At 40.1% G+C, this 14,453-nt stretch overlaps 1 long non-coding RNA gene and 1 pseudogene across 1 annotated transcript; one reads left to right on the plus strand and one right to left on the minus strand.

Moving 5' to 3' along the window:
* Positions 1-1,410: 1,410 nt before the first annotated feature.
* Positions 1,411-2,970, minus strand: LOC134202156 (uncharacterized). The gene is made up of 3 exons (XR_009977163.1): positions 2,838-2,970; positions 1,619-1,772; positions 1,411-1,567 (listed from the first exon to the last, which is right to left on the minus strand). It is a non-coding gene; the product is annotated as an uncharacterized LOC134202156 (long non-coding RNA).
* Positions 2,971-4,337: 1,367 nt separating this feature from the next.
* Positions 4,338-7,939, plus strand: LOC134202154 (uncharacterized; annotated as a pseudogene).
* The last annotated feature ends 6,514 nt before the right edge of the window (positions 7,940-14,453 follow it).

Below are 14,453 nucleotides of genomic sequence, written 5' to 3' on the forward strand. Positions count from 1 at the left end.
CCAATTGCCTTAGTTTGTACAAATTAAGTAGGCATAAATTGTGTATGTCACAACTTGAATTGAACGTATTTAGTATTTTCATGATATTTAATTTGTTTAAATGTTCCTGGGTACGGCGATATTTGAGATAGGTCGCCAGTTTTTTTTTTAGAAATTTAGATATCAAAAATTTGGAAATATATCAATATTAATAATATCAAATCAAATCATCATCACATAATATATGACACAAACCACAAAACCTAATTACAAACTACAAACTGGACCAAAAACATGATCGAACCATGCATGGGAATTGGGAACATCATTTAAACGTTCGTTCTCATACTACAGACTGCGTTCATTCAAGCTTTTAAACCTATTCCTCAGATATCAGACGGTTTCAAACACCCTATTTCCTATATAGAGTTGATCTTTTGAATTTGTAAATATTAAATAGTTTCAATGGGTTTTATTCCATGAATAGTTCTTCTACTCCTTCACTTATATTTTGGAGTAGAGATGAGCGAAACGGATCACATCGATGAACGGATCAAATCTGGGTCATTCAATCTAAAGATTCGGATCTTTCAACCGGATCGGATCCTTAGAACAAAACCACAAAACTTATTGATTGATTTTCATTGGCTTTTATCGGTGAGATCGAACTACCTAAGCTCAAAGTGGAAGGGAGCATGTTTGTAAAGCACGATGAAGCACAGAATTGAAAGTTATCGCAAGCGAGCAACAAGTATGAAATTGAATAGAAGTTGAAACGTAAGCAGAGGGCCATTGAAGAACAACACGAAATTGAAATCGCTGTTATTTTACCTAACGTCCACCCAGGAACGGCTTGGTTGATAGTGTGTGAACTATCTTACCAAGACAGGCAAAATAACAGCGATTTCAACCTGCTGATATGTTGTTCGGCGTTCGGAGACAGTTCTAGCGATCTTCTTGCAAGGAAATGTAAGTAAATTCATTAATGCTGTCCAATGAGCAGCTCAAAGTTATTCCCATCCCTCTCATGCCCATTTGTTGACAGAAAAGAATGAGCAGGACGGGAACAACTTTGAGCTGCTCATCGGACAGCACTATTTTTATATATAGAGAAGATCGGGATAAGGGCCGATGCCCACGTAACGTTTTTACACGCCGCGTCCACGCCAGTGCACGCCGCGACTACGAAAAGTACTAAGCATCAAAACACGTATACGTGTGCGTTACTCCATTTGATGTTGGGTACCTTGCGTGGACGCGTTGTTCACGCAGCTTACTAAACCGCTACGTGGACATCGACCCTATAGCTCGTCCATACAGTGCCCTATTGTGGACAGAATATACATACAAACTTTTTTTTCATTATTACCAAACTGATTGGCGTTCGATAAGACATCAGAGGAAGGTTTCGATGTACTACAAGCAGCTGAGGCTAGTTTGAACGTTTCAGCCACATCTGATTTTACGGTTGTATTCTTGATACTTTGCGGTAGAGAAATAGTAGGCCTTGGTGATTGAAATACAATTGAATCTGTCTGCCGAGTCTCATGAAATACTTCTTTTTCGGTTGGGCCGTCTGTGTTGTTTCCTTGAATCAAAAGAAAAATAATTAATTTATAGAAGATAATACTGAAGTTACCTGCTTCATTCAATTTCATTATCCTGGTAATATTTATCGGACACAGTTTGAGCGGTAGAGAATGGGATATTGCTTTTTTTGGTTTTTTAAAAATCGGTGCCATGTCTTCCTCCGGATGCGGACTATCTAAATATTCATAGTGGTACGACATTTTCTGAAAAGTAAAAATAGAAAAATAGTCATTTTTTATGTGTGATGTTTTTCCCCTCTGTTTATGTCAAACATTTAGTGATTTAATGTTGAACTCATAAACCTATTATTCCTTCTCTCCGGACATTTTTACGAGAATTCCTCTAGAAACCCTTGGGGAGTTGGCTCTGATTCTGCGGGTCATATTTTTGGGAATTTCTCTGATAGTTCCTTTGGGATATCCTCTGGAAATTTAGTCGAGAATTCCTTCGCGAATTCGTACAAGAATGTCTCCGAAAATTCCTCTTAAAATTCCGAAGAAATTCCCGAATGAATTTTCGAAGGAATATCCGGAGCACTTTCCGATGGATTTTATAGGAGACTTCCCGAAAGAATTCTTAGAACAATTCATAAAAGCATTTCCCGAAGCATTCCTGAAGGTATTGCCGGTGAAGTTTTTTAAGGAATTCAAGGATAAAGTCCCAAAGGATTTCCCGGAGGACTTCCCGAAAGATTTCATCTCCTCCCCGTAGGATTTTCCTAGAGTATTTTCCGGAGCACTTTCCGTAAGATTTCTCAGGTAACTTCCCGAAGGATTTCATGAATGACTTCCCGAAGGATTTCAAGGAGGACATCCCGTAGGATTTTTCTCGATTTTATCTCGCAAAAACTCCCGGATTAAATCAGTAAAATATCACTCAAATGTGGGTCAATTGTCGAAAGAATTTCTGGAAAATCTCCCTAGCAAATCTCAACAGAAGTTTCCGAAAATAAATTGAAAGGGTTTCTAAATGAATTTTTGGACCAAATGTCGCAATTCTCTGAGGATTTTTTGTAAGGATTTCTAAAACATTTCTCGACGGAATTTGCAAAGAAAATCCCGTTTGAATAGTTATAGAAATTTGTCAGAGTAATTCAAAAACGACGAAGTTCCCACAGGAATACCGAACAAATTATTGAAGGAGGTTTCTCGGAAGAATTCTCGGTGGAAATCTATGGAATCATTCCCGGAAGCATTCCTTTAGGTTTTCTAAAATAAATCCCGGTGGAATTTTAAGAAAATCCTTGACCCTGTCCCTGACGCATTTACCAGTTTTCTGGGCTCTCAAAATAATGCCGGAACGTACTGCCAAATTATCCAAAGAACGCCAAATTATCCTGAGACGCCAATTTTTTCCACAATCGCAACGATTTTCACTTTTTTTCGCGACCGTGCCGAACCGAACAACGAAATCAACTTATCATACACTGCCAGAAAAAACATTTTGATTTTCATAAACGTTGCCTTATGAAACCTTATGAATTCATTTTATTTTTATTTCATAAGGTACCACTGAAATTCATCAGTCTGCCTTATGAAATTAGTAGCTTTTTCTTATGTAAAATAATCATAAGGTAATCTTATGAACAATCTTTGTTCATTTTAATGTTCATCCTGACAGTTGTCAAATATAAGTGTCTCGCATCCTCGCTCGCACCAGTCCGATTTTTAATGCAAATGGATACTTTTCCGAAAAACTGAAATAACACCGTGAAACCGCTTCCAGCCATCCAAAACACTCTGGTCCACTTCAGAAGTTTCAGGGATCAACCTATGCTTCGTCAAAGAATACATCATGCGTGATGTGTTCCTGACCAGAACAATGTTTTCAAACGTCATCAGTAGTGTAAGTTTGCTTTGATAAAATCATGGCAATTCAAAATTGATTTTCCCCATTATTCCAGAAAAGCAAGATCATCTGCACAGGGGAATCACTACTCGGAGAAGTTCTTCAAATCGCAAAATGAAAGCGGCTTCCTTTACGTCGTGATTCCGGTTATCGAATCAACCACTGCATTCACCGAAAGCGAACTCAGGAACAAAACCATTACGTAGTTTCTGCGGTTACCTTTTCTCATGGTGCATACTCAAGTTTGTCCACATACGATCCAAGTCTCAAGACGGCCTACTTCTTGACCACATTGAATATTCTGTGGAATGATATCTAGACCAATATTTGAGAAGGGCGTAACAGCCAAAATTTATTCCTTCGGATTCCTTATCTACATACATAGCTATATACATAGACAAAATACTGGAGAGATCAAATTTTTGGCTGTTACGCCCTTTTCAAATGTTGGTCTAGATATAGTTCTGTAACAAACTAGTCGAAAAAGCTAAGAATTACTTCGGGCAGCTGACCCTCTAAATTGGGAAAAAGTGGTATCTATCAGGTTTTAGAGAAATCTGCTGAGGCAGATTAAATAAAATCCAAAGCGATGATTAGGAAAGTGGTAAGATACTGTGAAGTGTTCAAGGCAAATAGCAAATTTTAACTTTCTAATTTCTAGGACCGGAAAATGATCAAATCGGAGAAGAAGATTATACCTGCAATGTATCATTCGGCACAGCGGATGCAGAAAACCTCAAGCAAAATACTTGTAGTCGTCAAACAAAGTGTCAACAAATAACAGCGACTGTAACTTGGACGTTAAAATCGGGAGGTCAAGAGAGAAATTTCAGTCAGTAGTTGAACATAATATTATAGTTAAGTGACTCTATATCTGAAAATCTGTGTCAACGTCTTTTCCTTATCCATTGCAGTAAGGTTACATGGAAAATCCAGAACTGCCGAGGTAACTTGACCTGACGCAGGTCGACACGGAACTGAGAATGTCGCCTGGAAGATGGTAACGTTCGTTAGCCATTGGTATCCAGAGAAAACTGTGCCAGGGGTGCCCATCAACAAAGGAAATCACGATTCAGTTGTATGGCGTATCTGGAGGATCCCGGAAAGGGATGAATCAATTGCGGCAACAGATGTTTCACGCTGAGGAGATGATTCGAGGATATGCAATCGATTTCCATGTATGCACCCTGTGCAGTCCGGACGATACTGACAATAGTAAAAATCTGGAAATTCTGCAACATATCCTGAGGCTGTATGTTCGATACGAGCACCCAATTGATTCACTTGATTACCGACCTGTGGCAGTTGGAGTTCTTCGACGACTGGGATATAGTGTTCAAGTTGTTGGACGAGGAATCTGCCCGCAAGGACAATCTCTTCATGATATATTCGGTGGTGCATGTGATCAATCAATATTTCGCCTTGTTGATGAAGGATCTGGAACAAAAATCCGCATCTCACTCGCGGCTACTGGGTTTGCTTAAGAGTTTCACGCAGGGATACCCTTCGTGCCTCCTGAAATGCGTTAACTATGAACACGCATATACGATTCTTCTTCAATCGGCGGATGCCTCGTTTCACGCCCAGTTTAAGAAGTATAGTATGAACATTGATCAGTGAACTGTTTGCGGTACTGGAAGATGTGGCCCATACTGGACGTAATTTCTACATGCTTCACAAAAATCTGGCCGTCATTCGTGGCTACTGGAACATCATTATGGACATCGAGCAAATATGGTCCGATTTGCTGCAGGAGTATGCTGACAAATTGTTGGAAACCAGGATGAAGATTAATAGCCGCAATATAGGTAAAAGCAACGAATTATCCGAGCAGTACGCTGAGTGCGTCACAAGGTTAACGGCTTTCCTGGAGCTGGACCACGATGTCAAGACACATCTACCCCACTTGAAGCACGTGTTATACACCGATTTCCGCCTGTTGGAAAAATGCAACTGACCGGGGAGCAAATGAGCATCTTCTATCGGCTGTACAAGTGCCTCTTCCACGTCATAGTACAAGCTAGACAGGCTGAAACCGCCAAGGAGCATTCGCTGAAGGAGCCCATCACCCATTTGCAGCAAACCGGGAACAGCCTGAAGAAGCGCGTGATGGAACTGATACGCGTATTGATCAAACAGCTGCAAAAGTACGACGAATCGCTCGACACCAGCGTGCACATATTCATCAGCCTGTGCGATATGTTGCTCGTGACGCAGAACGCTGTTGGCGATCTCGGCATTGCCGAACTGGAGGCCATCGTTTATCCCGTCCAACCGGCACTGCTGCAGAAGATGGCGAAATTTTTGCTGTACTATCTCTTCTCCAAGAAGGACGATTGGCACGACGCACCGGTCATAAAGCAGAAGCAGATGCTCATGAAGTATGTACGATCTGCACAAGTCGCTTCCCGGCATCACCGACACGCACTTTATAGTGGCCAACTTCGCCATCGACACAGTATTCGACAAACAACTGAGGGACCTGATGAAGGTGTTGCACCGGGCCGATCCATACCAGTTCTGTGAAGTTATTGCCCAGGCCGCATTCCAACTGTTGCAAGGTTACAAATCGGAATCCAATGTGAAGAATTTCTTCGCAAAATTCCAATCGTTTGCGCTGGGGAAATTGACCGCCGAGAACAAGGAGGACTATCACACGGTGATGGCCAAAGTCATGGAGAAAATTCTGAACAATTTGATGCACATCCTGTCCGATCCGGGACCATCAACCGCCGAGTCGAAGCGTATGTTCAAACTGATCGTACCACTTCTGCCGGAAGTCCCCATCGAGGATCGCCTGACGATGGAACATCTGCTTATGCGGCATCCGGAATACGACAAGTTGAGCGACTCAGACCGCAGAGCGGTTAATCGATTCGTCAAGCATTTGAATCCGCAGGATTAGGACAAACGTCTCGGCAAGGAAAAGAACGGATTGCTAAATCTACTGCTGCTGGACGTCAAATTGAATAAACGTTTTTTGGTGTCTAGTATGTACTGATAACCACCAAAGCGCGCATCAGAGCAGATACAGTTTAACTCGCAGCAACAACAAAGCAGCCGTTTGATCCATTAACGAACCTGGAAATAAGTACCGATTGAAATCATCCGGATCTGGTTTAGATACTGTTGAGAATGTTGTTGAACAGTTGGGAATTGCGCAGTCTTAGATGGTAAGTTTTTTTATCTTTATTTATGTGGTTTTTTAACATTAGATGGTAAGTGATATAGAGATTCGGATGCTAAGTTTAGATTAGACAATTCTTGCTTAAACCACCATTTCTGCTATAATGTTGTATTACATAGGCATGCATAATCTGGTTATTTATTATTATTTTTTTTTCTAACTTGGAATCTAATTTTTTTTATTTATTTTTAGTCGTCATAATAAAATAATTAAAAACAAAAATTATCATTTTCAGGATAACAGGAACCGTTGTGATGACCATGAAGCATTTACTGTTACTACGTAGCTGTTATTCCGCAATATTGTATAATGCACGAAGGGATTCCTGATTCAGTGAATAGTCAAAGTAAAAACGAAGCTATCTCTAATATGTAAGTACATAGTTCATTTCAGATACTGAATTTGAGAATAATCTTACATGCTTGCCATTAGACTACATGGCTTTAGGACATTTCCTTAAATGACGTTTGGTCGAAGGACATTTCATCGACAGGACGTTTAGACGACATTTCGTCAAAAGTTATTTGCAGCATAGATTTTCTTTTTTTTTCATGGGTACTCTTTCTTTTACTTAAGTTTAATATAAAATTCTGTTCAAGTTGATTCGTCAACCGAAAACTTAATTTAATTTCGACGTAATGTTCTTTCAACTGAACGTCTTTGGACCAAATAGTATAGATTCGCTTAATACCACTATTTCATTATTTAGTATTCACCTCTTAGTAACTTTTCAGATACGTCCTTCGACACGAAGGCGGATTTCAGTGTCTCGTACTTGACTTGAAGCACCAAAAACAGGAAACTTTTCAATTTATTTAAATAAATACGACGACGACGACGATTTTAACTAACAACCGGGAAGCAACACATACTTGGAATCAGAATCACATCATTGCAATCGACTTAGATATTCGGAGTTTCGGCGATTCACTTTCCGGAAGTGATAAAGTGACTCCTTCCGCCCAGTAACGAATTCTATGGCCGTTTTGCGCAAAAAATACAGTAAATGTAATCGATTCTATTAAAGTGATTCAAATAAAAATATGTATCCAATTCAAATCAATAATATAATATCTATATAATTTTTTTAATGATAAATTGCAAGAAAATAAGAATTAATATCATACCGCGATTAGATGTATTTCATTAGACTGCCTTATGAAATTTCATAAGGTTTCTTAATGGTATTCATACGTCATCATTGGGAGAAACATAAACATTCACTATGGCTCTAGTTCATCTGAAGTTCATCCTGCGTCATAAGGTTGCCTTATGATTTTCAAACCGATTCCTTGTGGCTAATTTTCATAAGGTAAAATAATGATCTTCGGAAGGTTTTTTTCGGCAGTGTAGTTCACAAAGCAAAGTCGGGAAGAGCGAGAAGAAAAAAAATTCGAAGTTGCTTTTTTCGACCCGGTGACAAGCGCGGTGTCATCATCATCAATAGACATAGACCGCTGTCATCATTGAAACGCAGTATGAAAAAAAATTATAGCCCAGGACATCCTGGCTACGATCTGGCGATGGGCTAAACAATAGGATGTCAGTAGCCTGGCTTTTTTCAAAACTATATCGTTTTGTTTCATTTACTCGTACATTGTATATAACAAACGTCAAAACATGATGACTTGATTTTCGGTGAAAAGGGTGAAAAAGAAGAAGATTATTTTTGCCCGAGCTCGATTCATCGAGGGCGACGTTGAGAGGGTAGGAGCAGCTGCTCGTTTTCCACTTCTTGCAAGAAGGCAATATCGACTTCCAACGCCCGCAGAAAAGTTCGTAGGGCTTCGATTTTTGTCGGGTTTGTAATGGTGTTAATTAAAGACACTATGGGTTTTCACTAAACGGCGTAGGTTGCTACGTATCTGTTTATAGAAATGTTTCATAGGCGATTTGAAATATGTCCCTTGTGATTGTGCGTGAAACATTTCTATAATCAGATACGCAGGAACCTACGCTGTTAAGTGAATACCCCTACTATATACAAAGACGCGAAATCTGATCCCTGAGCAAATAATTCGACAGGCAACCCTGAATGCGCAACACTGCTCATATTGCATAAAGTTTTCCAATTGGTGTAAGTGATTTTCCTAATTTAAAAAAAATGATTTTTAACGCTTATACCCACGCAAATCAGATAGCAAATACAATAGGGGGATTCACTTAACGGCGTAGGTTGCTATGTATCTGTTTATGGAAATGTTTCATAGGCGATTTGGAAAATGTCCCTTGTGATTGAGTGTGAAACATTTCTATAATCAGATACGCAGCAACCTACGTCGTTAAGTGAATCCCCCTAATATAAACAAGTTGAGAGTCATTTTCTACCATTTGTAGAGGTTTATTAGGCTACATTGATCCAAAAATATTACAATTGGGTCCTAAAGCCCTACCTCGTTTATAATTGCAAACGATAGTGCATCGGTCAAGAATACTTGTACCGTTGTTATAAAAATTCTGGTAAAATTCTAAATCAGTAAAAATAATATTTTTGTGTTTAAGACATTTTAAGGCAAATTTTGGGCTGTGCAACATTTCAGAACGAATGAACCATCAGCCCAAAACGTCAGCCCCATATATTAACTGTCAAAGGTTGAGTCAAGTGCCCTGCAGTGTTTTGCTACTGCGTTTGAATCCGTACGTCAAACAAGACTGAAAATGTCGAGGAAGCATTTTTCATCTATTTTTCAATTTTAAATTAAACAATGTTCTTTTCAATTTTTGAGTCTAAAGAAAAACTGACACGTTAAGAATGATTACCTTCATCGTTCCCTGAAAGAAAATCGAATATCGATTCTTCATTTTAGGACCCAATTAATTAATTAGTTAAATTAGCCCTTACCAAATGTTCGGCGTGATTTTTTGGAATGACAGGTCTTCTGCTCGATTGGAATAAGGCATTTTATGAGACAGATCGAAACAGCTGTTTTTCTCGTGTTTATCTACTTTGACAATCAGTGGGAGCCCGTTTGTATGGTAATTTCGCGCTGAACATTCCGATGGGTCCCATCATCAATTCTGCCTGTTTTACTTCTCGTTTACCAGGGCTTTAGAACAAAGTTTTAAATGTGATTCTTAAAACGTGTCGTTAGATTATTCATACCATTGCATTCTAAGCATGAAAAGCTGAAGAAAACTCGAATGAAAAGTAAAACGTTACAAACATTATTTTGTGTTCGGACCTAACGGAATGTTCACGCAAAATCATACCAAAACAAAACATTAGAAGTAAATAATCGGGCCACCGCGAAACGTCTCATAAAATGCCTTATAGCACTGACAGTAAATTTGGAATTCCAATTGGAACATTGATTTTTTGCATATGGTTAAAACAATCATTTTTCGAAACGTAATAACATTTTTTGTAGACCTTCCAGCTGCGTACCTTCTTCAGCAAAGTCTTTCGGCATCTTCCAGGCTATATGTTAACGTATTGAGTCACGTGATTGATGATAAATTGAAGCCGCTAAGAGTAAAAATGTAAAAAAGTACGTTTTCCCATACTGATCTACATGTAAATTTAAAACGCGATGCGGCATGCGAGGTCGCAACCAATCGAGCCCATATGTTGCACAGTTGATTGGGGTCCCAAAACGATTCAGAAAAACCTTGATCTCACTTGATCGGACGAAGTTTGCGTTTTCCCATACAACTGGGCCCCACTCTAATGTTTATAGAAGCGATATTGTAGCTGTTGAGAGCCATTAGTTCTGCATATCCAACTCCTCATTCGTTTCGTCACCGTAGTTGTGCCTGAACTTCTTGGCAGGCTGACGACTACCTCGGCGCTTGCTATTTGTCGATCCTGTTGAAATGTCGGTTTCGTTTCCATCACTGGTTTGTCGTGTGATCATGCGGCTCGATGATTGCAGATTCTGTAAGAGGGCTGGTGGTGGCATGAGGCTATTTTGATCGGCTACTTTCGGCACGTTGGAAATCGGCACTCCATCGCTTGGTTTCGTTGCCGGTTGATTTGGAGCAGCCGGAGCAGGTTCGTCCCCGCTCACTTTTTTTGTCGATTGTTTTTTTTGCTGCTGGCTTGCCTCCCCGGGCTTTGGACCGAAGAGTTTTGCAAATGAGGTTGTCGTCTTTGTTGTATTCGGTTTTGGAGCGGCAGCATTTGCTCCGATTTGCTTGGTCACGTTAGCGTACGTTTTTTGTACCAGCAGCTTTTTGTTTTGCACGCAGGAGATACCATTATGCACAAACTCACTACAGTAGCGGCAGGTTTGAAGTTGGCCGAAAAAGTGGACATTTGTTTTCTGGCCATCGATGGTGACGTAGCTTTCGATGTTGCGTTTCAGCATCATCCGTGCAATCCTCGTACCGGTTGGCAAACCGGCAAAACGGTATTTGCTCTCCCACACTTGTTCGGTGACCGAGAGCACCTCCCCGTACGCGCTGAGAAATTCAGCGATATGTTCATTTGTGACATCTTCGGATAAGTCGGTTAGCTTCACCTCCACTGCTCCATCCTCAAGCGTTATCCGAAGCTTGTATACCTTGCCGTCCACCTCTGTTTCGTGCTTGTTGTCGTGTTCTGTAACAATTTTCTGCGCTAGCTCCTGGTAGATGACCTTCACAAATGCACATCCGAGTGCCCTGCTCGGCTGAAGTCGAACAACTTGTTCGTATTGTAAGCCCAATGCAGAACCAACAAAATCATGAAGCTACTCGAAGGAAGGCTTCTTTGGCACGTTCGCATAATCGATGCGGAACGTGTTTTCGCGTCTAACACTCATCGCGACAAACACGCGGTATTTCAAACGACGGGCTCAGAACGCGAAACGGTATATATTTATGCGCCAGGCGCCCGTTTATGCTGAGTACTGATATCCAAAGTACACCCAGCCATCATGCCACCGTCAGCACCTTTCGAGGAGACCGACCTCGTTACCAAGCAGCCGTCAGCACATTCCGAGAGGCCAACCGCACCGAGCAGCAAAGTGCAGAATGGACAAGTTTAGGTATTAAATAGGGAACGATGCAGAATCGATCAGTCAGTCAGTGTTAGAGTTAGTGTCGGATCGTTCGATTTTGAATTAGTTTAGTAAATGAAACAGTGAGTGTATTTAATTATAAGAATTTGTGAATAAAAGTATTTTTTTTATAATAATCAGGTCCTAAGACCTATAATTATATACTTAGAAAGAAAAAGCAATACGAATGCAACCGTGTGACTCCCAGTAGTAAAACGCAAACCACTCTACTTGGAAGTTGAGCACGAACAAACCCCATTCATACAACCCAGTTCAATAATAGATAATACCCGAAAAGTAGGCAATTACCAAGGATTGGAACGCGCTGTATAAGGGATGCATGATGCATGAAAGAACTAAATTTTTCAATAGTTTAGCGTTGATAATCAATAGTTTCAATACTACTAGCAAATTGGTGGAAAGTTTACGAATCGATTGATATATAAATCATTAAAATCCATTGAAAGATAAAGGACCTATTAGTGTTACAAATCTTACATGATTTCGTGACGGTCTCCAGTTTTGAAATTCTCATTTGACACCCTGTATCAGAGTCTTCCCCTTAGACGTAGTTCACGTCAAAATATGAGTGAGTGTTTTTTTTTGCGTGTTTTGCGCACAGAAAATAGTATTTTGGCCTTAACTTCTGATCCCATAGTCCAATCTGGCCAATTTTCAATAGCAAACAATGGGACAGGATTGTCAGTCGAATGGAACTTGTTGCGAGTAATGCTAAGTTCCAAAAAGTGTGTCTATAAGACACATACACACACATACATACATACCTACACACAAAAAGACATCATCTCAATTCGTCGAGCTGAGTCGATCGGTATATAACATTATGAGTCTCTGAGTCTTCTATCAAAAGTTTGGTTCTGGAGTGATCATATAGCCTTTACGTATACTTAGTATACGAGAAAGGCAAAAAACGCGCAAAAGATAACCTAAGGGCATTTAACTAAAACACATGGTAACATCAAATTAATTTATTATCGAATCCTTCTTTAGCTTTAAATGATTTAGCTCAAAATTGGATCTGTGGCATGAACTCGAATAAACATAAAACTTCTACAATTAATTGCATATTATTCGGCAACTAAATATCTTGGCTGTGCATATGCACAGCACATGTTTCGAAATGGACAAATTGATTTGAAATTTGCGAAAAAGAATACACGTGTCTTGGAGGGACTCGAACCCTCAACCTCCTACTCTCTAGATAGGCGTGATAACCCCTACACAACAAGACCACTTAAAGGTCACGTTTGCGGAAAAGCCATCAGAATCCGAGTACCATCCTCCACTGCGGCCGCACACGTAAGGCAATCAAACTCATCAAATGCTTTAGCCAAGCAAGCCTTTGGCACAGCAGAGTGCGATTGATTCGCATTCTATATCAGTCCACCCAACCTGTTGTTGGGGGCATGGAGTGCGATCATCTCGTTTAATAAACAATGTGTACTCGCTTGACTGTGGATATACAACAGTAAAGCACATGTGGAGATTGAACAAATCAAGCATCCGAAAGATATTCAATTTGCAAAAAAGAGAGTTAACCGCGGTGGAGGTTGGTACTCGGATTCTGATGGCTTTTCCGCAAACGTGACCTTTAATATGTCGATGGTTTCTCAGCTCCATCAATCCACATACATTTTAACTTTGTACATCTCGATAACCTCCCTATTTTTATATCTCATTTTCTCCATGTGTTCTGGTCATATTTTGTTTGGAATGCACTTTCCCTATACCGAAATCACCCGAAATGTTCAAATTCCTAGGCTACTAGAAGCATCTTTAGCCAAACCAAACACATAATAAATTTGAAACCATCTTTAGTTGAATAAACTTTTTAAAGCATAAACAACCCATCCAGAATTCTGCGCCAAACCGAACACATGTTCGAACCATTGTCAATTACCGTCAGCCCAAACGGAACATCTTTCCTTTAGAAGGAATCCATATTCTACTCACCGAAAATAATCGACTTTTAAAAGAAACCAATACGCGATTCCCCTCCTGATGGTGTGTAACTCCGTTTCTGCGCTCGATTAGTTCACATTTTTAAAGTGCACCTTGATTTATGGGCCCGCAGAACCCTCGCAAAAATCGACTGTGATTTCATTGGCACCGTGTACCCATTGTGAACCCTCGCAAATTGATCAATTGAATCGTGCGACATTTGTGTAACATTAATAATTAATTTTGGCGCGTTTGGCAGTTTAAAGTGCTTCGCGGCACATCGAAAAATGAAATTGCAATCCGCGCCTACGAAGGCGCGGCGCAACGATTGCGTTCGGACCGGGTCGATTGTACATTATAGCTGATAAAGGCGGAGGGATTGGAGCAGCTATAAGGAAAATTTCCACACTCAATGCAGTGGGAGAATTCAATGACGAATTTAAATTTGGCGATTTATGAGTATGATCGACGCCATAGTGATTGAAAATGGAAGGGACGTAACAAGTTAGAGATGAGCGAAGTGACGCAGTTCTGTAATCCATGTTAGACATGCTGCGCTGTGCTGTGCTGTAGGATCTGTCAAAGTTAACACCGTTGTATGTCTTCTTCTTATTTTTACATGGATTCGTCTATGGGTTGTTCGTTGTTGGGAAACTTGAGAATAGGTCGTACACGCTTAAAATGAATTACATATTTTTGTGTTCCGTTCACACACAACGGGCCTCTACTGGAACAACTCATATTACGAGTAACTACCATGTTACGCTTAAAGTCAAGTACACATCGCATGAATAATTTTCACACATCACGGCGATGCCTTGTCCGACTGTCACAATGATTGAAAATTTTGTGTGAAACACGAGCAGTTGCTGTGTACTGTCTCACATACGCATGATATGTGTAAGTGA

The sequence above is a fragment of the Armigeres subalbatus genome, unplaced genomic scaffold (genome assembly GCF_024139115.2).
Source record: "Armigeres subalbatus isolate Guangzhou_Male unplaced genomic scaffold, GZ_Asu_2 Contig1041, whole genome shotgun sequence".
Lineage (NCBI taxonomy): Eukaryota > Metazoa > Arthropoda > Insecta > Diptera > Culicidae > Armigeres > Armigeres subalbatus.